Source organism: Oryctolagus cuniculus, chromosome 12 (genome assembly GCF_964237555.1).
Source record: "Oryctolagus cuniculus chromosome 12, mOryCun1.1, whole genome shotgun sequence".
NCBI classification, from domain to species: domain Eukaryota; kingdom Metazoa; phylum Chordata; class Mammalia; order Lagomorpha; family Leporidae; genus Oryctolagus; species Oryctolagus cuniculus.
Genome location: NC_091443.1, coordinates 63,417,616 through 63,442,807, shown reverse-complemented (window position 1 = coordinate 63,442,807; position 25,192 = coordinate 63,417,616). Strand labels below are relative to the sequence as shown.

General features: G+C 49.3%; 1 protein-coding gene and 2 long non-coding RNA genes across 7 annotated transcripts in view; 1 reads left to right on the top strand and 2 right to left on the bottom strand.

Annotated features, from left to right (window-relative positions):
• PAK6 (p21 (RAC1) activated kinase 6) overlaps window positions 1-634 on the bottom strand; it is a 32,992-nt gene extending 32,358 nt beyond the window's left edge. For 2 of the 4 annotated variants that reach the window (XM_070053987.1, XM_070053984.1), the window contains exon 1: window positions 13-634. The gene's annotated coding sequence lies outside the window, so the exon portion shown is untranslated. The remainder of the gene's footprint in view (window positions 1-12) is intronic. The other 2 variants (XM_051822548.2, XM_051822544.2) reach the window with 2 other exon arrangements.
• On the top strand, window positions 200-13,457 carry LOC103351136 (uncharacterized). Its single transcript, XR_011380851.1, has 2 exons — window positions 200-338; window positions 12,566-13,457. It is a non-coding gene; the product is annotated as an uncharacterized lncRNA (long non-coding RNA).
• A 1,268-nt stretch (window positions 13,458-14,725) lies between these two features.
• LOC138844667 (uncharacterized) lies at window positions 14,726-24,073 on the bottom strand. 2 transcript variants are annotated; one of them, XR_011380849.1, is made up of 5 exons: window positions 21,281-24,073; window positions 20,179-20,321; window positions 17,434-17,605; window positions 16,586-16,692; window positions 14,726-15,268 (listed from the first exon to the last, which is right to left on the bottom strand). It is a non-coding gene; the product is annotated as an uncharacterized lncRNA (long non-coding RNA). The 2 variants fall into 2 exon arrangements; XR_011380848.1 differs by having other exon boundaries at window positions 17,434-20,321; window positions 21,281-24,000.
• Between the last annotated feature and the right edge of the window lie 1,119 nt (window positions 24,074-25,192).

The following is a 25,192-nucleotide window of genomic DNA, read 5'->3' as shown; positions in this document are numbered from 1 at the left end:
GCAGCCACCTACCTGCCCGGCCTAAGCCAATGCAGCCTCGCTCTCCAAATGCCACGGGGACCCTAGAAGCCACTCCTTCCCAGCAACACCCCCGGGGGGGTGGGGTAGCGGGCGGGCGGGGGGCGGGGGGAGGGAGAGTTCAAAGCCAGCCGGGCCGGCCTCCAGGCAGCTGGGAGGGACGAGACTCCCCTTCTGTCCCCACACCTCCGGGGGACAGCGGCAGCCTGGTCACCATATCTGCAGCTCCCGGCAGGCACGCCCGGCCCCCGCCGCGGCCTCCGTATCCGTAGGGGGTGACGGCAGACCCACCGCGAGCCCCATCTTCCTCCGAGCCCAAGGTAGGGAGGGGAGGGCTGGAAGGGGCGGGACTCAGGTGCAGCTCCAAGTTTTCGGGCTTCCGAAATAATCCAATGGCGAAGGGCAGGCAGGGAGCTCGGGCGGGCGGGTGACTCAGTGGCGGTGGGCCGGCTCCGCCACCTGGATGGCTGCTCGCGGCTCCGGCGCGTCCGGAAGGGAGCGGGGCCCGCCCGCCTGCCCGCCTGCCCGCCCGCCTTGCCGCCGAGCGCGGCGCTGGCGCGGGGAGCGCGGCGCGGGCGCCGGCCCCGGCCCGCAGGCGGCTCGGCCGCTCCGCCCCGCTGGGGCCGCAGGGCCCGGCCGCCCCGGCCGCGCGCCCCTCCCCCGCCGCGCCCCGGCGCCCTCGGCGACTGCTCCGCGAACCCCGCAGGCAGCGACCTGCTGGTTTGGGGCGCGAGCTGCTCCCACGTTGCTTGGCAATTTTGATATCGTCGAGGGTTGCCATGGGGAGGAGGGTGATGTCATTGACACACACAAAAAAACCCCACTGAATTTACAAATCAGCTGGGGCTGGAGCTATTTATAAAAACACGTTTTTCCTCTGCCTTCCTTTCCTGAGGGGGAGGGGGAGGAAGGGCTGCGTGGCGGCTGCGGGCGAGCCTCGCCCCCGTCGGCCCCACCCTCGAGCCAGAACCGGTCCTCCGGGGCTCAGCCCCCGGAGGTGGGGGCCGAGTCTCCGAGCTGCAGAATGCAGACCTGGGGCGGACGGGGGTGGGGAGGGGGCGCTGGCCGCAGCTGGGCTGAGCTCCCCTGGCTGGGGTCCGGGCTGGTCCTGCTGTGCCCGCTGCCTGGGTCGGCAGGGCACAGAGCCGGCCGCCACCAACAGCTTCCTTTCCCGCACCACCCCCCTTTCATCCCCAGTCAGGAGCAGGGGCGTTTGCCGGGCTCCCCAGGTCCCATGGCGCTCTCCCTCCCTGACCTTCGCCGGCTCCTTTTCTTCTCCCAGCGTCCAGTTGTGGGTGTCCATGCTGCTGCTCATCTCCGCCCACGATCGCCCACCATTTTCCTTGAAGGCTCTCTCCCCGTGGCTGTCAGCATCAGCCTGGCACATGCTGGCCCCAGAACCCATGGCGTGGCTGCCCCAGGCACTGGCCAGCTCCCCCTGCCACTGCTGCTGAGCGGTGGGAAGCGGGGACTTCTCCTGGCTTGCCATCCTCCCAGCCTCTCACGCTGAGGTGGCTCTAGGTTACACATATTTTAAAAACCTTTTCTGAGGTTTTTCTTCTACAGAAGCAGTTGTTTAGGTAAATGCCCAGGTTCTGCTTCCTGTCTTGAGCCCACATCCCAGTGCCACCATTATGTTATTTAACCAATTGAACCTCAATTTTCTCATCCATAAAATGGAGATGACTTCACCTGCCTCATGAGCTTATGGGAATTACACGAATAAAGCTCCTGGCAAAGCAACTACTCATCTTGTGAGCTTCGTGAACTTTATTTTCTCCTCTGCCCGGAGTGACTGTGTTGCTCATCCTCATCCACTCACCAGTGAGCGGCGGCTTCATCTCCCAGACCCGTGACCTCACCTCCTGTGCGAAGGTCTCAAGCTAAACATACACCTTGGGATGGACCTGCACAGGGCCGGGCACCGTGACATTCAACATGATACTTCAGTTAGTGGCCAACTCTGTAATCTTTGTTTTGGTATCACAACATAATGTTGTGAATTAACTCATTTATAAGTAACCCACTTCTGCTCCACCTCACTAATGATCCAAGGAATGCAAACTAAGACAGAAGATGTAGACCAGCCCCTTATCAGCTGGGGGAAAATGAGGCGGGAGAATGAGCTGATGCAGACTATGCAGAGAACAAGTGTACAGTCTTGATCAAAACTTCAAAATCTGCATTCACTTGGTCCCACAAAGCAGGCCCAGGAGTCCGAGGTAATTAGTTGCACGAAGGCTCAGAGATATTTGCAAGGGAGCAGCTTTTCTAACGGCCAGATATTGGAAGCCACCAAGACGTGCATCAGCAGAAGCCCCATGCAGTGCCAGGTCTGTGGCTGTGGGCAGAGGGAGGTCGCGCAGTCTGTGTGTGGGGGGGAAGGGTGCCCGGAGGGCTGCTGCGCGAGGTACTGGCACAATCCCGTGCCTGCTGAACGGGAGTCTCAGTGTCTAACGGCAAAGCCGCCACGGGTACCTGGGGAGTGGGTGTGGCGGCGGCGGTCTTCTGCTTTTGACTTTTTACTCTTTTGTTGCTTGAGTTTCGCTGAATGTGTACTGTTTGTACTTACAATAAAATAAAAAATCAGAGTGTATGCCTTTAACACTAACTGAGATACTCAAGGCTGTGACGGGTCCTTACAGCTTGTCTGCGAGCATTTGCCTGCACAAATTCCACGTTAAGGCAATGTGGAGATAAGGAAAATGCGGTCTTCCCTCCTGTCTTCCAAATGCCCAGAAACGCCGCGTCTTAGAGGCCGGGGCAAGGCGCTAAGGCAGGAGCAATGCTCTGGAACAACAGTTCCTGCAGATACAATCGCCGTTACTCTCTTGAAGAAATACAGCAGGCAGAAATGCCTGAAGAAATCATCCACAATGTCAGAAATCGGGAAAGATCACCTTCCCCCGGATTTATGCCACAGAGGCTAGCAGATAAGAGAATAGTCGGGGCCGGCACTGTGGCGTAGCAGGTAAAGCCACCAACTGCAGCGGCGGTATCCCATATGGGCGCCAGTTTGAGTTCGGCTGCTCCACTTCCTATCCAGCTCTCTGCTAAGGCCTTGGGAAAGCAGTAGAAGATGGCCCAAGTCCTTGGGCCCCTGCACCAGCATGGGAGACCTGGAAAAAGCTCCTGGCTCCTGGCTTTGGATCAGCGCAGCTCTGGCTGTTGTAGCCATTTGGGGAGTGAACCAGCAGATGGAAGACCTCTCTCTACCTCTGCCTCTCTGTAACTCTGCCTTTCAAATAAGTAAATAAATCTTTAAGAGAGAGAGAGAGGGAGAGGAAGAGAATAGTCATTTCATGAAAGGAAGGGAGAACCAAGCAGCCTCCCTCCCCCACCTCTGAATCAGCCAGGGGCCAGGCCGGGCCAGGGGTGGGTGCAACTGACCCCACAGCCTACCCTGGCCCCCACCAGGAGTAAGGGGCTCCCACCACAGCTGCACGAGGGCCACATGCCTCCTCTCAACTTTGGCGGGGGTGCCTCTGTTCTCAGAATTGGATAGGGGATGGGGGCTGGAGGCCAAAACCCCGCCAGGGGTCGCCAGAGTGTGCTTGCCGTTTTCCAGTCTTTCTCAGTTCCCGAGCTTGACAGCCAGCGACTGTCCACCTTTGGTCCCTCCTGTCTTCACAGACTTCAAGAACTGCTGTCCTGTGCACACTGAGACCGGCTCCTCCGCTCTATCGGGCGGCGTGACTCCGGGATCGGCTGACAGTGCACGCTGGATCTAGTTTTTCTCACTGATGGAGGTATATCTAGCTCTAGGAAGGTGCCCTGCCCAGGCTTGGCTGCCCGGTAGTAGTGGGGGGCCCTCTGCCCTCTCTGTCCCCGTGGAGTCACCTCTCTGCCAGCCTGGACGCCTGAGCTCTCCATGGCAGGAAACCGAGGCTGGGCACACAGCAGATGCTCACCTAAACTTGGTTGAATGGAAGAACAGACACCTGGCGAGGTTCTGTGCCGCCGAGCTGAAAGGAACTCCCAGGTCCTGGGCCTCGGAGAGCTGCAGTCCCGGGAGAGTCAGTGACTCAGCCAAGCCGCAGAGGAAGTTCGAGGCAGTCGGCGCTGGAGCTCAGCTGTCTCTTCAGGCCCCTGTAGATCCCCGTGCTGCCCACACAGCAAGCCTGAGTGTAACATTTCTGTAATTCGGTCACAGACAGTGGCCGTGCTGTCACACAGAGGGCTCCGCCTTTGAAGCTGGGCTCCCAGGGATTTGCAGCGCCTGCATTAGCCACGCCAGTGCCTTACAATTTCTTCCTAACGCCTTTCACTTTACTCTCTTCTGTTTTTGTGAATGGACATACGTCTACTGGTCTGCTTAAAGGCGGCGCGCCTTGCTGCACCATCCCGGCCAGGCCAGTCGGGCTCAGCTGTGTGGGCTGCAGCATCGTCCTTTGGCCCGGCTTGTTAAATTCACGGGGGCGTGTGTTCGGGAAAGCCACATTCACAACCAGCTCCTAACAGTCTCATAAACCGGTGCTTCCCAAGTTTTCCCAAAGAACAGCGTTTTTTAGGAACAGTCTTGGGTTACAGTGTGTGGGAAGAAATTCCCTTTAACTGCCACATTCTTCTAGATCTTTAGATTCTTCTCCAGCCCTCTCTCGTGCTTCCTGTAGGGAGTGCCTTACGCAGGCCTTTCTGATGGCGCCGCGGGCCTGCCTCCACTCGTCAGCACCTCTCACCACAAGGCCAGCAAGGGAGGAACAGATTCCACCTGCCTCCCCCTCCCTGCCACAACCCAAGCGGTGGCACGCAGGCTCCGGAAAAGAGCTTGGATGAAGGCTCAGGTGTTGCCGTGGAGGCCTGTGCCACCCCCACTCCACTCCTTGGAGGTGCCCTGCAGTCCTGAGAGCTAGGACAGAGGCGGGGCCCCACCTTTGAGGGATTTTTGCCAGTGGCTTCCTGCTTGGCAGGTGCGTGCCTGAGGGCCAGAGCGCCCCCTGCCAAGATGTTGGCAGCAGAGGGCAGAATGACTAGGTCAAGGTCCTTCTCAGGTAGGGCCCCTTTAGGGCCCCTTTGTGCACTGCCCTGGGTCCTGCTCCCCTTCCCCCCGGTGGGCATGGGCTGGGGAGGCCAGACCAGGTGTGCAGAGGGCAGCCGGTGGGGCGGAGTGCGTGCCTCCCAGCATGCTCCATGGAGGAGACTGAATGTCTGTAGGGCCTCTTCCTTCCCAAGGGCAGTGTTGTGGGGGAGCAGTGCTGCCCACAAGCAGAACGTGCTGCCCGGCCATGCCCCTCTGGCCCCTGCCTGGGTCCCAGTGGACAGGGCTAGTGGTGAGCAGAAGGGACTGCAGTGCGGTCTGGGGAAGGCAGAGCTGTTCCCTGAGCAGCTGGCCAATGCCCTGCCTCTGGGACAGCAGGGGCCTGGTCAGGAAGACAGCCTCAGAAGACAGGGCCACGGTGGGTGCCATTTGCAAGGTAAGGGCTAGGAGGGAGGGCAGCATGGGCACTGACCCTGGCAAGGGACTCCACTGTTGGCCTCCAGACTTGCCTCGGGACAAACAGGGTTTGGCAAGGCAGTAAGCGGGGAGTGGAATTATGTTCCCCAGGATCAGGTGTGCAGAGGTGTGAAAAAGCCTGGTTTGGCATGGTGTGGCATGGTGTGGCGTGGCATGGCGTGGTGGTGGAGGCAGAGCCATCTTGTTCAGGCTCTCGCCATCTGCTATCTTGCTGGCTCCTCGGGCCACCACAAGGTGGGAGGATTATCCCCTTGGCAGGTGGGGGCCCAAGCCCAGCGTGTCTACATTACGCACAGCCCTGGTTTGGGTTGTGATGCCCACGGCTCAGGCAGGAGCTCTGACGGAACTGTGCCGAGGTGCAGGTGGTGAAAAGGGAGCCGCTCTCTCCGGCTCACCACCTGCTGCTGCTGCCTGCCTCTGTGGCTGGGCCCGAAACCTCAGGGCTGGTGGCCTCGGCTGTCCCTCTGAATCCAGCCAGACGGCCTTAGATGTGAGTGAGGCTGGTCCAAGGAGGCCTCCTGGGTGACCTGTGAGGAGCTACTCAGAAGTCAGACTCGCGAACTGCAGAGCCCCAAGCTCTGGGCTCTTCCCTGGGGTATGTGATGGACCTGGGCCACCTCAGCCCACCAGGAGCCTAGCCTGCTCCACAAGCCTCAGCTTCCTCCATGGCCCAGGGCTGCTGGTGAAGCTGGCCACACGGGGCACAGGTAGAGGGCCAGGCCTATGCAGAGGCTGCGGCTAAAAATCAATCATTTTTTGAGTACATACTGTACGTTAGCATGCTAAGCCTTTGCATACCAGAACTCATTTAATCCTCACAATAATCTGGCTAATTAGTCCATTCAACAAACACCAATGACGAATCTGCTGGGTCCAGTGCTCTGTGCTAGGAGCAAGACAAGTCCCTGTCCTCCCAGAATTTACATCTTGGTGCGACCGTTACTATCCCATTTCAGAGATGAGGGAACTGAGGCTTTCTGTGGTTATCTTACTTGCTCAGGTCATTAAGCAACAGGCCATCTGTTTCAGCGTCGAGGATGCTACTTTGGGGTCAGATCTGTCCTGTTTTCTTCCCAACATGACCTGTGTGGCAGACACTGTTGATTGCCTTTCTAGGTCCATCTCATCTCCCTTGTCAGTTGCTGTAAGAAGTCCAAATGATCTGAACCTACGCCCTTCCCCACCTGTGTGCTCAGCCAAAGGCCCTTCCCCAGCCCCAGCCCAGGGCGGATTGCGATCCTTGTAGACCGAGCTGGTTACTTCCCTTCCCTTTTCCAGGTATTGGCATAAGCCCCAGATATCTGATAATGTGGCCGACAGCCATGAGGGGAAACTGGCTGGAAGGGCTTTTGGGAAAAACTTTCTTAGGCTGCTCCAAGTTGTTGAGCCTGGAACAGTGGTCGCCAACTGGGTTCCCCAAGGGGCCCAGCCTAGGACAGAAGGCAACGTGCTGAGGGAGGCAGAGCAGAAAGGTGGCAACGGGCGGACACCGCGGTGCAGCGGGTTAGGCTGCCACGTGGGATGCCTGCATCCTGTATGTGTCTTGTCTTTGCTTCTCATCTAGCTGCCTGTGAATACACACCCTGGGAGGCAGGTGGTGGGAGGCAGGTGGTGGCTCAAGAAGAAAGGTGGAAACAGTTCGAGCTGCTGGGCTCAGGCTGGTTGCTGGTGAACAGACACTGGAACCCCTTCCGGTATTGTGGATGGTCTGATTCTGCAGGTGAAAACCACCTCCTTAATATAAGCCAGCTCCAGTCCCTGCCAGACCATGGTGGCTTCCAGGCCACCGCACCCCCGCCCTGCCTTCCTCTGAGTTCCCACACCTATCACCTGCTCCACCTCATGGCATCTGGCTTCCGGCTTCCCTGAAGATGTTTTTGACAGACTTACTTCCCATTTTCTCTTGGCTCTCCAGCGGTTATATCCTGTTTCTCTAAGCAAATTACAAGCTTGCTGAAGGGAGTGGGCATGCCTTGCGTTTCTTTATATCTTTGTCATCAGCCTGGAGCCCCTAGTGGAGCTTAATACATGTTTGCCGGCTCATCTTCTTTTGCCACCTTCCCAGATGTTATTGGCTGCCCTGGAGGGGATCAATGAACGTGTTTCAACAAAGAGAAAGAGGAGTCAACCGGTGGCAGCTGGGGGCCGGAGTGAGTGCAGACACCAGGGCTCTCGGCAGTGGCTCAGATCCAGAAGTGGTTCACACCAGCTCCTACAGCCTCCCACGTGGCTCGCTCGGGCTGAAAGCTTGCTTGCTCTAAGCTGGGGAACTCTGACATCCATCATCCAGCTCATGTTAATTCTCACAACAACCCTTTCGGGGAGGAGCCATGGCTTTCGCTTATGGATGGGAAAACAAGGGCATCTGAATTGAGTTCTCAGGGCTTCCTGCATTTCCCCATGCCTTTTCCCTACTGAGCCTTTTAGTCACTGGCTCAGGAGAGGGCTGTAGCAAACACCAGATAGAAATAGCTCCGCAAGCCAAAGCTCTAGCAGGAACAGTCTCAGGGAGGGCTAAATGCCTTGGCCTTAAATGGGGTCAGTGAGCTCTGCTCCCTAAGCCGCAAAGCCTTTCTCCTGGCGGGGGGTGAGGGGAGTCTGCCAGTGGCTGGTGGGCAGCGAGGCCATGCCGGTGCGTCAGAGCAAGCAGGACCCAGGCAGCCTTCGGAGGCCTCCTGCGCTTCCATTGTGGCCCGGCAGCACAGCTGTGAGCCCCCAGGGGACCCTGCACTGGGACTGAAAGCAGGGGGTCACAGTGACCTTTCTGCTACCTTGGTATTTGCCTAATTCAAGTCTTTGTTTTGCTTTTTGTTTCTTAGGTTGAGAGGCAGAGAGAGGCAAAGACAGAGATAGACAAGAGATCTTCCATCAGCAACAACCAGGGCTATGACCAGCAACAGACAGGGATGGACCAGGCTGGAGCCAGGAGCTAGGAATTCTATCCTGGGTCCTCTACACAGTGGCAGGGACCCTAGTATTTGAGCCATCACCTGCTGCCTCCCAGGGTGCACATCAGCAAGAAGTTAGAATTGAAGGCAGAGCTGGGACTCGAACCCAGGCACTCCGATGGGATGCAGGTGTCAGGCGTCCCAAGCGGTGCTTTCACTGCTAATACCAAATGCCTGCTCTAAGATCATGTTTTTAATGTACAAATGTTTCTGCTGCGAGTAAAACTATTACTTCCAATAGAAATAACTAATTTCCTCCTTTCCCTTACATTACAGACCATTACATCTGTTTTTCAAGTGTTTTAGGTTGTTTTTTTTTTTAAGATTTATTTATTTGGCTCTAATGGCCAGGGCTGGGCCAGACTTAAGAAAGGAGCCAGAAGCCTCCTCTGGGTCTTCCACATGGGTGCAGGGGCCCAAGCACTTGAGCCATCCTCTGCTGCTTTCCCAGATGTATTAGCAGGGAGCTGGACCAGAAGAAAGCACCCGGGCCTTGAACCAGTGTCCATATAGGATGCCAGTGCTGCAGGCAGCAGCCTAACCCATTACGCCACAGTGCTGGCTCCCCAGACCCTCACACTTTTATCATAATATGGGTTTAGCTATACTTAGTATCATGAAGACAGTGGACTCTAATCAACCAGCTGGGATCAAAATCCACCTGAGAGGTTTCCAGAGAATCTCAGCCCATTAAACAATAGAATCATCTACAAGTATCCATGCTAAAAGCAGGACCTCAGGTTGTCCTCATTTTATAGCTGGTGATTCTGATTCAGAGAAGTGAAATAACTTACTCAATGTCACACAGCAAGGACTCAAGCCCAGGCCATCTGGCTTTGAAGACAGCATTTCCAACCACCATGCCAGCATTTGGGCTGGCACCATACACAGGGAGCCACCCGAACATCAGAAGGTTCTTAGCAGGCCTCGGCCTTATAAAGTGGACCCCTCAGCAAGGGAAGCACCACATCCAAGACAGAGAGCTTGCCCCGAGGAGCTCCCCTGAGCCGGCGAGGAAATGCATACACTACACACACTAGCTCAAGGCAACAACAATGCAGCACAGGAGCGATGGGACTGCCCTAGTGGTCTGCACCGCGGAACAGCAACCACCAGCCCACAGGCCAGGATCCTGGATGTGCTTGCCTCGGCTTTCTTACCTCTGTGGTGTGGGGTACGCTTGATATGGAAGGTCCCCCCAGCACTGCTACCATTTTTGTCTACTCTGCCTCACTCATCCTCTGCCAGCCTGACTCCCTCCGCTGGCCGGGACTCTGACTCACTGCTGCCCTGGGCTAGCAGTCCCCTGAATGAGCCAACCTCACTCGAACTTCACAACTGTCACCTTTTCCAACTTTGTTATCACTTAATTCTAGCATCAAAACATTTCCTTCTGAATTTTGTTTGAAATGCAAGAGCTAACAAATAAATATATATCCACCTAGCTTTCTGCCTATAGATCTTAATTGCTACTTGTTTTTATGAAAATGACATCCTCACTCTGCTGATTTCAAGACTGAAGTAATTAAATACAATGCATCACATGACCAGGCCAGTAAAATTAAATTACTTTCAAAATACAGCATTAGCTGATCCATGTAACCATTCAAGTACACATTTTGATGAAAAATATCTGTGAAAAGAACTTTTAATTTTTTAAAATTGGTATTATTTATTTGAAAGACAGAGAGAGAGAGAGAGAGGAGAGGGGGGAGATAGAGAGAGAGAGAGAGAGAGAGATCTTCCATTCACTGGTTCACTCCCCAAATGACCTCAATGGCCAGAGCTGAGCTGTTCTGAAGCCAGCAGCCAAGAGCTTCTCTGCCTCGGGTGCAGGGCCCAAACACTTGGGCCACCTTCCACTGCTTTCCCGGGCCACAGCAGAGAGCTGGATCAGAAGTGGAGTAGCCAGGACTCGAAATGGTGCCCATATGGATACAGGCTGGGGCTTTAACCTGCTGCGCCACAGCGCTGGCCCCCAGAACATTTAATTTTCAAAGGAGGATGCAGGACAGTGAAAGTTTCTAACACAACGAAGTTTTTTAGCTGACAAGGCTCTTTTCCAGTATGTTAGTTCACTACTGATTTTTTTGAAACTATGTGCTAATTTCAGGGAGTTTATAAAATTAATAGGTACAGTCTCTTGCTTAAAAAATAGCAGTTTAATTGGGCAGCCACTGTTCCCCACAGAGCGGCCAATATGAACTTAGGCAATAACACTGCTCAGCGGCCAAAGTCTCCCCGTGCCCCTCAGGAGCGATTACTGGAAGCAGCATGCTCCCAAGAGAAGTAAAGACCACGCCGATAGAAACTTAGCCTGCGTTCATCATCATTTGTTTCCTTCTGAATCACACAGCAGTGTGTGCAAACTCAAGCTTTTATATGAAAGCCACAAAATGTATTTTACTTTGAAAAAAGCTTGGATTATATGTAATTCAGTACCTTGTTGATAGATTTAGGAAAGTCTAATAGTAGGAAGACAGTAATTTTAGAAAGCATATCTCAGAACATTACAAAACATTTAAACATGAATGATTTTGCAATGTGTTAAAAATAGACATTTAGATATATTATCTTATTTTACTCTCTTATAAGCTCCAAATCAATCTTATTTTTATATTTGGATGATAAGTCTTTCGAAATTTCCCAGTTTTTAAAAAGACTAACATTTTTTTTTTGATAACAGAAGGAAAAGATTTCAATAACAAAGCCAATCATATCTTAGCCTAGACTAAATAAATTTTTTGAAAAAAATGTTTTGGTGGGTTTTTCATGTATTTATCTATTTTTTTTAAGATTTATTTATTTGGGGGGCAGCCCTGTGGTGCAGCAGGTTAACACCCTGGCCTGAAGTGCCGGCATCCCTTATGGGCGCCAGTTTGAGACTCAGCTGCTCCACTTCCTATCCAGCTTTCTATTATGGCCCAGGAAAGCAATAGAAGATGCCCCAAGTCCTTGGACCCCTGCACCCGTGTGGGAGACCCAGAAGAAGCTCCTGGCTCCTGACTTCGGATCTGCACAGCTCTGGCCATTGCGGCCATCTGGGGAGTGAACCAGTGGATGGAAGACCTCTCACTGTCTCTGCCTCTCCTCTCTCTGTGTAACTCTGCCTTACAAAAAAATAAATAAAAATCTCAAAAAAATTTATTTATTTGAAAGGCAGAGTTACAGAGAGGGAGGGAAGGATGGAGGGAGTGAGGGAGGAAGAGAGACAGAGAGTGAGTGAGCGAGCACGCACAAGCCTGGGATTCCGTTTGGGTCTACCACACGGTGGCAGGGGCCCCAAGTACTTGAGCCATCTGCTGCTGCTTTCTCATGTACAATAGCAGGGAGCTGGAAATAGAGTTCAAGATCTAACCCACTGTTTCAACATGAGCTATTACAATTCACCTTTCCTAGATTGACTTAAAATGCCATCTTTGTCTTATTCAACATTTGTAGCCTGTTATGCCTTTGTTGGAACCAAGGATCCCACTGAGGCTGAAGTTTTCTATATTAAAAAGTTTGTTTGAAATGCACCAGAAAAGCACTTCTTTGCTGTCTTTACTTAAAGACCTTGGCCTCCAGACATCAACAAGAGTTATTTCAGAGAACTTTCCGCTACTCCCCTGAAAGATTTTATGTTTATTATTTTAAATCTACCTTGGGATAGCAGTTCTGCCAACAGTCTCAAGGCCCACTCCTTCAGAGTCAGGGTTCTGACTGGGTGGAAGGTTTCTTGCTCTCTCAGGAGGATGTGACTTCTCACATGGTGGACAGACACACGTGGTCTCTTTCCAAATACGAGTGAGAATTCTGGCTTTTCGGCTGTGTGCATCCCTTCCCACCCTTGCCCACCTGAGCGACACAAGAACTATGAACTGGCTGAAAGCTCTGCCAAACACAAAGGCCTCCTTCTCCAAGACCAACAAGCATGACACAGAAGGGAAATGGGAAGGATCCCACTGTGTGCTATTATGCTCAGGGCCAGCCCAAGCCCAAGGCCTCACAGGCCCTAAGCGGCCAGGCACCATTTTCTCCCCTCTTCAAAGAAGGGCTGGGGTTGGAGGACGTGGCGAACCGAGGGAGAGGAGGAGAAATAGTCGCAGCTTTTCTAATACAGTAGCCCCTTGGATCCTCCCCCCTTTCCTCCTCTCCCTTGCAGGGACAAAGCTTTGTCCTTATAGTGGCCTCGCTGGCCTGGCTGCCTAAGAATTCCCTGGATGATAGCAAAGACCGTGTAAAGGCAGAGTGTAAACGTGTGGTCCGGTTCCAGAGGAATGGCTTCCGGGGCCAAGTCAATGGCGGCGAAGTGTGCAGAGGGACTGATGACAGGGGAGACGCACATCGATCCCTCCAGCAGCTGCGTGAGGGGCTGACGTGAGAATGTCTGAAGAGCTGTATTTTGGGTAAGAGCAAATATTTCTCAGTTGATTACCTTTCAGACCCAAGTCATGTTTCAGCGCTTCAACAACATACACCACACTTAAATATTTTTAGTTGAAAAATGCTTGGGATTTTCTGCTCTCCAGCAATCTTACAGCAGTAACACTGAGAGCTAGAGGGAAACAAACAAAAAACTGGGGCCCCAGGAAACGGGAATAATAGATAACTTTCATATTTACATATGAAATGGATGATTAAGTACTTACATGGACATTTTCTACCCACTCTCTTCCCCTTTCCAAGACCAGGTGTAATTCAATGCTGCCCTTTGGGTGTCCGATACTTTCTCAAGACCTATGCTCTCCAGGGGCTGGCGCTGTGGCACAGCAGGTTAAAACCCTGGCCTGAAGCGTTGGCATCCCATATGGGCTCCTCTTCCGATCCAGCTCTCTGCTATGACCTGGGAAGCAGTAGAAGATGGCCCAAGTCACTGGGCCCCTGCACCCACCTGGGAGACCAGGAAGAAGCTCTTGGCTTCGGACCTACACAGCTCGGGCCATTGCGGCCATCTAGGGAGTGAACCAGTGGATGGAAGACCTCTCTCTCTGTTTCTACCTCTCTCTGTAACTCTGTCTTTCAAATAAATAAAATAAATCTTAAAAAAAAAAAAAAGACCTATGCTCTCCCAAGTCATCCCATGCTTCAAAGCTATCTTTTTATTCTGAATTCCTGCTTCTTCAGATCTTCCAAACAAATCACTTTTTAATTCCTTTGCTGGGCCGGTGCTGTGGCGCAGCAGGTTATTGTCCTGGCCTGAGGCGCCGGCATCCCGTATGGGCACTGGTTCTAGTCCCAGCTGCTCCACTTCTGATCCAGCCCTCTGCTATGGCATGGGAAAGCAGTGGAAGATTTCCCAAGTCCTTGGGCCCCTGCACCCACATGGGAGACCCAAAGAAGCTCCTGGCTTCAGATTGGTGCAGCTCCAGCCATTGCGGCCAATTGGGGAGTGAACCATTGGATGGAAGACCTCTCTCTCTCTCTCTCTCTCTCTGCCTCTCCTCTGTGTAACTCTGACTTTCAAATAAATAAATAAATCTTTTAAAAAAAATTCCTTTGCTGGCCTTGCCCTCTCCAGTTTGTTCTGCATATGACGACAGAATGGTAATTATTCCATTTCTGAAAGGTTGCTAAACCACGTTCAAACATGTTCTTTCCTTTTTTTTTTTATTTTTATTTTTTTATTTTTTTTGACAGGCAGAGTGGACAGTGAGAGAGAGACAGAGAGAGAAAGGTCTTCCTTTACCGTTGGTTCACCCTCCAATGGCCGCCGCTGCAGCCGGCGCACCATGCTGATCCGATGGCAGGAGCCAGGAGCCAGGTGCTTTTCCTGGTCTCCCATGGGGTGCAGGGCCCAAGCACCTGGGCCATCCTCCACTGCACTCCCGGGCCACAGCAGAGAGCTGGCCTGGAAGAGGGGCAACCGGGACAGAATCTGGCTCCCCAGCCGGGACTAGAACCCGGTGTGCCGGCGCCGCAAGGTGGAGGATTAGCCTATTGAGCCACGGCGCCGGCCTCATGTTCTTTCCTTCTAACACCACATTCCCATCAAGCGGCCAGTGGTGGAGCACTCTGAGATTACATAAAAGGGCCAAGGGGCTCGCAGAATCAAAGTGAAAACACCAGAGCAGCTGGCTTCCGCACAGCTCTGCCAGTTGACATGTAAGGAACTTTGGGCTTGTGTGTATCATTCCGCCTACTTTTCAACCTAGACCACTATGGAAGGGCAGGAACCCCCAGGGGAAGGCGTGGATATCCTTTCTCACCACAACCCCATCTTGATGGTCCCAAATCGAAGATGTATACATTTCCACGGTAACATAGCTCCTCTCTGTGAAATTAAGCCATTTATTATCTTAGTTTGCAAAAAGTAGATGAAATGTTAGCAGCACAAGTTGAACATATACTTTTATTATTTACAAAACACATGGGGATCATGAGTCATGTCACCAATGACAAAAGGGAAGAGTGGACACAAATGGGCTAAATGGTAACAAGGTACCCGTTTGTATGGGGTCCATTTATAATAAAACAGTTCTTTGCTAAAATCAGAAAAAGGTGCAAGTAGGTACACTGCTGTGTAAAAACACCCCAGTTGCTTCTACCCGAAGGTGGAAAAGCATTGGTAGTGTACATAGCGTGTCCTAAATTAGACTAGACAGCGTATATGGATCCACAAGACAAACCCTGGTGCTAGGCAGGAAGCTGTGTGAGACTCGATGGCCTGTCTTGCTGAAGCAGCAAAGCCCCAGGACTAATTAACTTCCCTACCTTCCACAGGGCTTTGTTCAGGTGACTTTGGAAGGTGCTGTCAAAAACCTCAGCCATTTCTGATGCAAGTTCCCTCAGAACAGACACCGTGGACTCATCACGAGTATTCAGAATCCGCACAAAGAATTTATTCCACAATTCACCATTCTCAAGCCTAAAAATACAACAAACCATTTCCATCAAGATCAGGCATATGACAATTGGAATTCTGTTTGTGTTTAATCTTATGGCACATAGACGATTTAAGAGAATCCTAGGGTCAGAGAGAATTCAAACAGTCCTTTGAAAGCTCAGGGAGAAAACAACAAAAAGGACTACCAGAGTGGGAGAAGCCGCATTTCGGTGCACAGAAAGAGAAACAAACTCCGATCAGAATCAGTTCCCTCTGTGTCCTAAGATGTAGCATGTTTCTTCAGCAAGAAGAAGAGAGGTGAGCTGGTCTCCTCTCCAACTTGCCCAGCGTGGAGGCCACTGAAAAACTACAGCGGCCCACCCCCACCCCAGGAATTCCTCGTCTTCACCACTCTCTGAGAATCCTGAGCTTGACTGAGTAAACCCACTTACATCTTTGATGTCTGTGCCTCTGCTTACTACGAGCTTCTTTCTATCAAAGAAGATTCTAGTATTGCACAGGGCAGGGCTGTTGGGAACTCCAGCTTACCCCACCAGTTTCTGACTGTGGTCCACAAACACCTGGATCACAGCCATCAGAGGGGCCTGACTCGAGCCTCTACATCTTACACTGTGTTTAAAACCTATTTTTAAAATACACTTAAGAGACAAGTAAGAATGGCCAAGTTCTGAACTAAATAAAGAGAGAAGCACAATCCAATGCTTTGGAGGATAAAACAGGGAAGGAACATCAAATCTTCAACACTGAATCCTTTTTTTTAATCAAAGGAATCATAAATTGGTAAGTTTATGGGAGAAAGTTATTAGCCAAGAGAAGCTGAACTGGAACATATAATACTGAGCAGGTTTATGAGCAGGCGAGAGGGAGTTCTGAGACCAAGCAGCTCTTATTAGGAGGTCATTTACTTCCGCAAGGGATTCAGCGCTCTGGTTTGAGTCGACGTGCTCGTTAAATAGGTAATATCCTCAAATTAGCATGTAAGTTAGAAAGTTCTCTCTCTTCCAACAATGCTTATTCACTTGTGATAACAACACCTGTTGAAAAGGGGCTTGAGGCTAGCACCAGTTGTAGGAAATGATTCTCATTAAGTGCTTCTGCTGACACTCCACACTTAGGAGCTTCCACACGGTCAGTGTAGTATGTGTCAGTGTAGTATGTGTGGCAGCCTGGGGTCAGAGCAGCCCGAAGACTGCATTAGGTGTTTCCCGATACTCTTAGGAAACTGGGCTGAATTCTGGAATCACTGCCTTGGGATTAAGAAAAGGCAAGCTCCTAAAGCAGAGGAAGCACCCAAAACCTATCTGGACGGGCAAAGACCCTGAAGCCGCCAATACTTACTCCGAAACGTTTTGGCTAAGTTTCCAGAGGGACCCATCCCAGAAGACCTGTAGGTGCTCCTTGAACAACAGTAAATGTGCTAAATCTGCTAGACCCAACAGGTCCACCTGAAATCACAAAAAGCACCATCAGCTAAGTGACTCTGCTTATTTATGCAGGAGTTGAAAGGTGTTACAGGGCTTCACTAACTTTATTTTGTGGCATATATTTGAGCAGACTCACACTAGGGGAGAAGCTCCCCAAGGAAGTGATCAGTATAGCCAACTCCAGGAATTACCCTTCGGAACAAAAGATGACCAAGTATCTGGACTATCGAATGTGTGTACCTCCTGAATTTGCACGGAACCAGCTGCACTCTACACGTGGTCCACACGAGCAGTTCAGGTTCGTCCTGCACACAGTCAGCAAACGCCTCATGTCTAACACTGAGTCAAGAGATTTTTGCATAAAATGCCACCATACAGAAAAACATATCCTAATCATCTTTTCCCACACATTTCATTTAATCCTCACAACAACCCTGATAGACAAAGAGCAGATAATGTTATCCTGTTACGGAGATCACAGAAAATGTCTTAAGAAAGACCACGTGGATGGGGACTGGTAGAAATGGCCCTGTCACTTAGGTGGCTGAGCAAGTTGTGTGTTTGGATGTGTATGTATATATTCTTCAGCGTTGTGACAGGAAAATAGTACATTTTGCTTGACAGGGTGATACAGTATTCAAAAACTAGGTCATCTATTCTTGGAGAGTCAATAGCAGCAAACACTAGCATTCATAGCTTATCTAGATAAAGAAGAGAAGCAGCAATCCTCTCCATATTTGCTCAGGCTTGCTTGACACTTACCTGGTAGGGAGAAGAACAGTTAGCCAGGATCTTTTGTCCTTCTAGGATCTGGACAGTCCGAAAGCCGCTGAGGGCAAAAACATCTAGCTGCACCTTAAGGTCAACACTGTAGGAAAAGTCCACTATCTTCAAAGCTTGACTGTTCTTATTGCAATCATAGGGATCGTGGATTCTGAGCCCAGATTAAAGAGAAAGAGAGAATAAAAACAGGCCATGAAGGAAGCTGCATAGCTAGTCTTTAGGGGAGGAAAAAAAAAAAAAAAAAAAAAGACTGCAGGTATGTCTTAGCTATGCCAACTGCTCCCTCCAGTGGTGAGTTATGAATTTGCACCCGTAAGAGCAGTGGTGGTGTGGCCACCACAACACAGATTCTCATCTTCTATAGGGTGAGCCTGGAAGTAGAGTGCAGGTTTCTGAACCGGAATCTCCACAATGACACGTACAATAGCAAGGATTCATATACACTAACAAGATTTATGATGGGGAAAACGGAGTTTTACAGGTGCCATAGCCTATTACAAATGGGTGTTCCAAGTATCATTCAAAGTCTTCCTTCTAGAGTTTAATGAAAAATATGATACATAGGCTGTTTTGGCTAAAGTGCTACTTATACCATAAAACTTCCTGTTTTTATTAATCTGGGGTCATATTGTATCTTATGTGTAATTTCAATTCTTATTTCCTGAAATACTTTCCAACACTAATTCCTATCAACTAATTATATTGTCCTTGGGTTCACTCAGTCCTTGCAAGACATTTTTTTTTTACCAAGGAAACAAAGAAACCATTTATCTGAGAGAGAAGAATGGATTATTTCATGTCTCTTTCTCAATTAGTTCCTACAAATTCCTGGTATCAGTGTAGGTACTATATTCCTAAATATAGACTATCCTCAATCATATACCTCCCAAGCACAGAATGAACTATTTTACTATAAAATTTACAACTTTTTTAGTCGCCATAAAACGACGTATTTTAAAAATACTTTTTAAATTTGAGAGAGGTCGGAAAAACTTTCTTACATTAATAAAAGGAAGCATGAGCTTCCTAATCAGCTCCTATTAACTCACTGTGTCCAGGGGCAAGACTTTCTACATTTTGGGATCTTATTTTCCTTATAACAACGAAAATAACAAAAAAGAGTAGAAACTGAAATAAGTGATTTCAAAGGTTCTTTCTGGCTATTAATTCCTTGTGAATTTATATGAAATTTCCCTTCATATTTGAGAAGCAGTGACAAAGGTAAACATCCCTTTACTACTGAATCCTTTCCTGGAGTCCCTGGTGGCTGAGAGAAGGCCTATCTGAATAGGCAGGCCACAGATGCCCAACTTTAAAAAGGCTTAGGAAATACCTCTGCTTCCAATTCCCATAGCCCTGAGAATTCTAGCATCAGCCTCTGAGCTTTTGTGCTTAACGTGGGGGATTTGTCAGTGGTCACAAAGGCTGGAGGAATGTTCCTTGCCCTTAGTTAGGTGGGTGGATGGAGTTTTGAGGGAGCAGGGATATAAAACATCCTGTGAAGCTTGGAACAAGCCTGCACCAAAAATGGTCTCATCCTAAATGGCCTGGATGAGAAATGCTGTTACACTGTGTCTGGGGAAGCCTTTCTGACTGCCCCGAAGGAGAGAAGGTGGGATTTTGCTTCTTTTGGTTACCCTTGCTGAAATACATCAAGGGTGCTTTTCGTTTCCGTGCCCTATGATTTAGGGCAAGGGTGAGGACACTTATTTTCTGCAAAGAGCCATTTGGATATTTATAGCATCATTCGTGGGCCATACAAAATTATCAACTTAAAATTTAGCCTGTTCTAGATTTACTGAATTTCAAGTCCTGCCTGAGGTTGCCTGGCCTGGGCCAGACCAAATCAAATGACTCTGTAGGCCTTACAGGGCCCGTCGTCCAGATGTTCCCCACCCCGATTTAGAGTCTAGTTCAGTCTCTTCTTAAAGATTAGGAAGCCAAAAGAAACGTAAAGGACTCCAGCTATCAGTGTGCACAAACAGCCTTAGGAAGAAAGTTAGAGAGAGACAAGCGGCCAACAAAGCATCTCGAAGCCAGACTGCTCTCCTAAGATACCATGAAGCCAATGATCACTGAAAGGGTAGGCTGCTTCTCTGATCCTTTTCCCAAAACTGAAATCGTGGGCTATCTTTACTTCGTTCATGCCTCAATGTTTTCTGTATTTTTGGGGCCTTAGTATTTGCACTTCATTCCATACTTCCTGCTCTGTGCTCCCCTTGAACCTGATGGGCACATTGGATTTAATTGAAATACTAAGCCCCCTTTTGTGGCATAACTTGTATTTGCACTCTGGTTTTACCAACCTCTTTTGGCTACCACCTCAGTGTGGGCTAAAACTTTGGCCTAAGAAACCGAGCAGTGCTTCCATTTTGCTAACATCCTTGCGTGAATGGTACTGGTCCCACCTGCAGAATGAGCAAATCCCCTACTTCATGTGCCTCAAAATACTCACGTTTTAGATTGCTTTTTGAATGAATCATCACAATATAGACTGGTCAATTTTTTTTTCTGAATCCATATATTTCCTTAACGTGTGGTTTTCTTTGAATGCCTTTAACTATTTCCAATGTTTATTTATTTTTGACATTACATTTTAAATATAAGAGCAAACCTTCTCAACATAATGTGCTTGCTGACATGGCATTTATCAGAAGACATTAAAAACGGCAGGATGTCTCGAGAGAAAGCTGACAGAACTGCAGCAGAACGAAAAGGACCAACCTATTTCTGAGAACCAGACTCCTCGGACTCAAGTCGCCGTGGACTATTTCTGCTTTGTGCAGCTTCTCCACTATTGCCAAAAGGTTATAAATAATCAGCACTGTTATTTCATGGGTAATAAATTCACTGTGTTGGAGAAGATCCTGGAAAAGAGGGACAGAAAATTCAATTTCCAAAGTGGGGTCAGCTGTCGTTATCTCAGTACCTCAAGAACTGCTGCTTCCCTCTCTACTAGAATATAGCCTGGGCTTCTAGCCTAGTTTTAACACCACTGTGCACTCTCTTGAGACTACTTGTAAGGATTTAATGAGACAATGAATGAAAAACACCAAGGATGACCCTGGCTCATATCAGATACCCTATAAATGCTTAAAATACCTTCATCCCAGCCATGTTAGAGAATTCATATTACTATGAAAATCTGCAGTAAAACTTTCTTAATTATTGTTTGTTTGAAAGAGTGTCAGAGAGAGAGAGAGAGATCAACCTTCCATCCACTGGTTCACTCCCCAGATGGCTACACAACCCATGAGACAGGAACCCCATCCTGATCTCCCATATGGGTGTCAGGGGTCCGAGCACTTGGATCATCATCCACTGCCTTCCCAGGAGCATTAGCAGAAAAGCTGGATCAGAAGGAAAGCAGCTGGGACTCGAATCAATGCTCTGATAGCTGAGGCTGGCGTCAAAAATGATGGTTCACCCTCTGTGCCACATTGCTGGCCCCCAAATCTTTCTTAAGAACATAACAAAGAATAAAATGACCTATTGTGTCTGGGTTTAAAACAGAACCCAGTGGGGATAACATAGAAAAAGCGAGTGGCCATGAGCTGACCATTACCATAGTTGGAGGACTAGCTTCTGGGATTTCATTGTAAACTTCTGTCTACTCTTGTTTATGTTTGAAAAGTGTCAAAAAGTTAAGAGATCCTTCATCAAAATAAGTTGGGAGAAGACAATGATCAATGCTTTTATCTTGTAACTTAGAACTTCTATTTTTAGAAGACTGATGGGAATTTTGTACTGAATTCCTTTGCTAAATGGAGCCTGAATCCTTCTACCCAAGCCCTTTAAATTACATGTGTTTAGTATGATTGCAAACCTGCAGGGTGGAGCAGTTTATATATTGGTACCAAACAATATAGCCATCTTGGTATTGGTAACAGCTGCACAAATGATCACACTCCTCATTTAAACGTTCCTTTAACTTGAGGTTGATGTACAAGTCCCATGGGACAGGTTGAGCCGATACCTATAAGACATTACATTTTAAAAATAAGAGCAATTAGACCCATGGTTATGGTTACTGTTAGGGTCTAAAAAAAGCCCACCGCCCGAGGAACGACTTCAAGAGACTTTTTCTCTCATGCAACCAGCAAAGGGTTAAATTTATTGATCCAACATGTTGGGGCCCTCTGACAAGGACAGAGGAGCAGTGAGGAACTACAGCGTAGGGTTTATAAAGGCAAAAACCGCAAAATCAGGAGGAGGGAGAGAATACACGGTTGCTAAGCGGTTGCTAAAATCTTACAATCAGCAATTATGATTTTAAGACATAGACAAATCACATCTTCATTATTAGCCCAGGTAACCCAGGTGCAACCTTTCTACTTTTAAGCTTGAGCAATCATGCTAGGGGGTTTTTGTGCGTTGCCAAGGGTGATGTAGTGCACTGCTATTGTCCGACTATTTGAGATCATAGTTTCAGACCAGAGTCTCACGGGGCGGGGGGGGGGGGGGGGTGTTGCTTTCCCAGAATGCAGTCTCAAGTGCTCCAAAATGGAGTCCCTACTGTCAAGGTGCTACTCTACTCTGTCTTATTTTCACAGCTGCACCAGGAAAGTTCAAACCTGTAAGCTTAAGCTTAACTTTCTACACCCGCACATATACAATTTTTAACTCTTCAGTTACCAGATTGAAAACACATTTCTCCAGCCCCTCTGATAACCCATCAGAACAGTGAAAGGATATTTTAAAAGGCATAAATCTACAATAAAGGACATAATAACAACAAAATTCTGGAAGCTGGAAAGAAAGTAAGAGGTAACCATCTACTTAGAAGACACCAGGAAAGCTGGATTCTAGCAGCAGAAAACACTGAAGGGCAACCACATTTATATGCCAAGATCAGCTCCGGCCAGTGACTGGTGCTGCCGAGTACCTATGCAAGCAGGGCTGAGAACAGAGCTTGAACAGGAGGGGTTGGACCCGGTTTTAGAGGAAGGGAGACCCCAGACTTCCCTTCCTGTCCTGGAGCTCAACCCAGCAACTACTTTGCCCCATTCCTGCTGACCCAGCTCATTTCCTAGAGAGGATGATAGAGAAAGGCTCCGGAGCACAGGACACCAGGCACCACTGAAGCTGGGGATACGGCCAATGGGACAAAGTTCATGTCTCAGATGCTAAGAGGCACCTCCCAGCCCTCCCATTCTCCAGCCTCATTTCCTCACTCAGCTGTCAGAAAGCAAGCAGCCAGGCTTGGCTGCTCCAGGCAGGAAATTGGAAGTCCTCTTGGAGGGATCTGATCAGCTCAAGACAAAAATCATAAAGATCAGCGGTTTTCCAATAAACGTCCAGGCTCCATCATCCTACAGAGGTCGGCAGCCAGCAAGGGCCCCCCAGGCGCGCAGGCTCAGAGCTCTCCCTTAGCTTCTAGTGGCCCATATGTAAATACGCAGAGAGGCAGCCTCAATGTGAAAGTCAGAGGTCAAGACAGACAAAAACAAACAAAAGTAAACAGATGATGTAGAGAGAAAAAACCCTCATAGCATCATTAATCTCTCAGAGAGATCACAAATGGTCTACCTCTGAAAGGAAGGGAATGCCACAAAGAAAATTCTGAGAAAAAGAGCTCTTGCAAATCAAATACAGATGAAAGAAATAAAAAGCCCAGTAAAAATACTGAAAATAAAGTTGATAAAATACAGTCAACCCTCTGCATCTGCAAGTTGAACCAAACCTCAGATTGAAAATATTTGAGGAAAAAAACTATGCCTGTGCTTAAAATGCACACTTTCCTTGTCATTGTTTCCTAACCAATACGGTGTAACTACTTGCAAAGCAAACACATTGAATTTGGTATGAGAAGGAATGTGGAGATGGTTTAAAGTATATCAGAGGTTGTGCATGGGTTATATACAAATACTGTGCCATATTATCTGAGAGATTTCAGCATTTGCAGACTTTGGAGGGTGGAGTAGGGATAGATTTGCACAACCAATCCTGCCTGGATACCTAGAGATGATTGCAAGTCAGATGCAAAAAGTCAGAGAGATAGAAACTAGGAGGCCAAAAGTAAGATTGTCAGAGGCACTATGTGGGAGACCCCTATCCCAGTAGAGGGCGTTACAGACAGAAAAAACAGAAGACCGAAGCGATCGAAGAAAATTTCTTAGAATTACAAGAGTTTCCAGATCAAAATGGCCTGGGTGACAACAGATGTTACCAAAATAGGTAACTGATATTTCAGAATGCTGAGGACAAACATAAGATCCTCCAAGGATCCAAATAGTTTCATACAAAGCTTCAAGACTCAGAATGGAAAACATCCCATGGGGCCAGTGCTGTGGCGTAGCAGGCTAAGCCTCCGCCTGCAGCACCGGCATTCCATATGGGCATGTTTGAGTCCTGGCTGATTCTCTTCCGATTCTGCTCTCTGCTTATGTGCTGGGAAAGCAGTGGAAGATGGCCCAAATGCTTGAACCCCTGCACCCACGTGGGAGACCTGGAAGAAGCTCCTGGCACCTGGCTTCAGATCGGCCCAACTCCGGCCATTGCAGCCATCTGGGGAGTGAACCAGTGGATGGATGACCTCTCTCTCTGTCTCTCCTTCTCTCTATCTGTAACTATACTTCTCAAATAAATAAAGAAAATCTTTAAAAAAAAAAAAAAAAAACCTCTGTCTCTACTTCTGTCTGTAACTATACTCTCATATAAATGAAATCTTTGAAAAGACCTCTATCTCTCCCTGTCTGTAACTCTACCTCTCAAGCAAATAAATAAAAATCTTAAAAAAAATTCCAAAAGCAATATGGAAAGCCAAAAGATAATGGAATTCTTCAAAATTCTGAGAAAAAAAAGTTCAGAAATTTTTTAAAGATTTATTTATATATTTGAGAGGTAGAGTTACAGACAAAGAGAGGGAAAGACAGAGAGAGCGGTCTTCCATCTGCTGGCTCATTCCGCAAATGGCTGCAATGGCCGGAACTAGGTGGATCTGAAGCCAGGAGCTTCTTGCAGGTCTCCCACGTGGGTGCAGGGACCCAAGCATTTGAGCCACCTTCCACTGCTTTCCCAGGCCATCAGCAGGGAGCTGGATCAGAAGTGGAGCAGTCAAGACTCAAACCAGCATCCACATGGGATGCCGGCGCTACAGGCAGAGGCTTAACTGATTATGCCACAGTGCCAGCCCCCAGAATTCTTTTTTTTTATTATTATTAGACAGGCAGAGTTAGACAGTGAGAGAGACAGAGAGAAAGGTCTTCCCTCCGTGGGTTCACTCCCCAAATGGCCTCCATGGCCGGCGCTGCACTGATCTCAAGCCAGGAGCCAGGTGTTTTTCCTGGTCTCCCATGTGGGTGCAGAAGCCCAAGCACCTGTGCCATCCTCTACTGCCTTCCCGGGCCACAGCAGAGAGCTGGACTGGAAGAGGAGCAACCGGGACTAGAACCTGGTGCCCATATGGGATGCCAGCGCCGCAAGCAGAGAATTAACCAAGTGAGCCACGGTGCCAGCCCCAGAATTCTTTGAGACAAATTATCATTAAGTAAAGATGCCGCGGCTCACTTGGCTAATCCTCTGCCTGTGGCACCTGCACACCGGATTCTAGTCCCGGTTGGGGTGCCAGATTCTGTCCTGGTTGCACCTCTTCCAGTCCAGCTCTCTACTGTGGCCCGGGAAGGCAGTGGAGGATGGCCCAAGTGCTTGGGCCCTGCACCCGCGTGGGAGACCAGGAGGAAACACCTGGCTCCTGGCTTTGGATTGGCGCAGCGCGCCGGCCGTAGCAGCCATTTGG